We start from the raw sequence: 3129 nt of genomic DNA, 5'->3' as shown, positions 1-3129 counted from the left end.
TATTGCTCAGCAAAACACAACGCACCCAGGGGAGAGATACCATGGTAAATAGGTAACCTATTTACCATGGTATCCCTCCCCTGCGGCGGCTGCTCTTGATCTCCGGCTGCTCTTGATCTCTGTGAACGCACGCGCTGTCTCCAAACCTTGCAGAGCATCACTTTGAAGCGCTTGAAAACACAGCACAACATTCCCTAATAACACTTGCAATGCATTATGACTTCAAAGGTATGACTTTAAGTCTATGACATTATTATTTATTGATTTTATTTTGTTTTATTTCTTTGATCACCAACTGCCACGACAACACACTCGTTTTTTTTATGCAGTACTCCTGACGAACTTCACCCATTGCCCGCATCGTACCGGCTCTTAAGGTAGCTTGTGTTGGAGCAGCAGGACAAGCTCGCCATCCCGCCCGCTGCTTTCCTGCATTATTGCTCACCAAAACACAACGCACCAAGGGGAGAGATACCATGGTAAATAGGTAAATAGGTAACCTATTTACCATGGTATCCCTCCCCTGCGGCGGCTGCTCTTGATCTCCGTGAACGCACCCGCTGTCTCCAAACTTCAAAGGTATGGCTTTAGGTCTATGACATTATTATTTATTGATTTTATTTTGTTTTATTTCTTTGATCACCAACTGCCACGACAACACACTCGTTTTTTTATGCAGTACTCCTGACGAACTTCACCCATTGCCCACATCGTACCGGCTCTTAAGGTAGCTTGTGTTGGAGCAGCAGGACAAGCTCGCCATCCCGCCCGCTGCTTTCCTGCATTATTGCTCACGAAAACACAACGCACCCAGGGGAGAGATACCATGGTAAATAGGTTACCTATTTACCATGGTATCCCTCCCCTGCGGCGGCTGCTCTTGATCTCCGGCTGCTCATGATCTCCGTGAACGCACCCGCTGTCTCCAAACCTTGCAGAGCAGCACATTGAAGCGCTTGAAAACACAGCACAACATTCCCTAATAACACTTGCAATGCATTATGACTTCAAAGGTATGACTTTAAGTCTATGACATTATTATTTATTGATTTTATTTTGTTTTATTTCTTTGATCACCAACTGCCACGACAACACACTCGTTTTTTTATGCAGTACTCCTGACGAACTTCACCCATTGCCCGCATTGTACCGGCTCTTAAGGTAGCTTGTGTTGGAGCAGCAGGACAAGCTCGCCATCCCGCCCGCTGCTTTCCTGCATTATTGCTCACGAAAACACAACGCACCCAGGGGAGAGATACCATGGTAAATAGGTAACCTATTTACCATGGTATCCCTCCCCTGCTGCGGCTGCTCTTGATCTCCGGCTGCTCATGATCTCCGTGAACGCACCCGCTGTCTCCAAACCTTGCAGAGCAGCACATTGAAGCGCTTGAAAACACAGCACAACATTCCCTAATAACACTTGCAATGCATTATGACTTCAAAGGTATGACTTTAAGTCTGTGACATTATTATTTATTGATTTTATTTTGTTTTATTTCTTTGATCACCAACTGCCACGACAACACACTCGTTTTTTTTATGCAGTACTCCTGACGAACTTCACCCATTGCCCGCATCGTACCGGCTCTTAAGGTAGCCTGTGTTGGAGCAGCAGGACAAGCTCGCCATCCCGCCCGCTGCTTTCCTGCATTATTGCTCACGAAAACACAACGCACCCAGGGGAGAGATACCATGGTAAATAGGTAACCTATTTACCATGGTATCCCTCCCCTGCGGCGGCTGCACTTGATCTCCGGCTGCTCTTGATCTCTGTGAACGCACGCGCTGTCTCCAAACCTTGCAGAGCAGCACATTGAAGCGCTTGAAAACACAGCACAACATTCCATAATAAAACTTGCAATGCATTATGACTTCAAAGGTATGACTTTAAGTCTATGACATTATTATTTATTGATTTTATTTTGTTTTATTTCTTTGATCACCAACTGCCACGACAACACACTCGTTTTTTTATGCAGTACTCCTGACGAACTTCACCCATTGCCCGCATCGTACCGGCTCTTAAGGTAGCTTGTGTTGGAGCAGCAGGACAAGCTCGCCATCCCGCCCGCTGCTTTCCTGCATTATTGCTCACGAAAACACAACGCACCCAGGGGAGAGATACCATGGTAAATAGGTTACATATTTACCATGGTATCCCTCCCCTGCGGCGGCTGCTCTTGATCTCCGGCTGCTCTTGATCTCCGTGAACGCACCCGCTGTCTCCAAACCTTGCAGAGCAGCACATTGAAGCGCTTGAAAACACAGCACAACATTCCCTAATAACACTTGCAATGCATTATGACTTCAAAGGTATGAATTTAAGTCTATGACATTATTATTTATTGATTTTATTTTGTTTTATTTCTTTGATCACCAACTGCCACGACAACACACTCGTTTTTTTATGCAGTACTCCTGACGAACTTCACCCATTGCCCGCATCGTACCGGCTCTTAAGGTAGCTTGTGTTGGAGCAGCAGGACAAGCTCGCCATCCCGCCCGCTGCTTTCCTGCATTATTGCTCACGAAAACACAACGTACCCAGGGGAGAGATACCATGGTAAATAGGTAACCTATTTACCATGGTATCCCTCCCCTGCGGCGGCTGCTCTTGATCTCCGGCTGCTCATGATCTCCGTGAACGCACCCGCTGTCTCCAAACCTTGCAGAGCATCACATTGAAGCGCTTGAAAACACAGCACAACATTCCCTAATAACACTTGCAATGCATTATGACTTCAAAGGTATGACTTTAAGTCTATGACATTATTATTTATTGATTTTATTTTGTTTTATTTCTTTGATCACCAACTGCCACGACAACACACTCGTCTTTTTATGCAGTACTCCTGACGAACTTCACCCATTGCCGCAATTGTACCGGCTCTTAAGGTAGCTTGTGTTGGAGCAGCAGGACAAGCTCGCCATCCCGCCCGCTGCTTTCCTGCATTATTGCTCACCAAAACACAGCGCACCAAGGGGAGAGATACCATGGTAAATAGGTAACCTATTTACCATGGTATCCCTCCCCTGCAGCGGCTGCTCTTGATCTCCGTGAACGCACCCGCTGTCTCCAAACTTCAAAGGTATGGCTTTAGGTCTATGACATTATTATTTATTGAT

The sequence above is a fragment of the Acipenser ruthenus genome, chromosome 5 (assembly GCF_902713425.1).
Source record: "Acipenser ruthenus chromosome 5, fAciRut3.2 maternal haplotype, whole genome shotgun sequence".
Lineage (NCBI taxonomy): Eukaryota > Metazoa > Chordata > Actinopteri > Acipenseriformes > Acipenseridae > Acipenser > Acipenser ruthenus.
Note: the sequence above shows the minus strand (reverse complement) of the source record.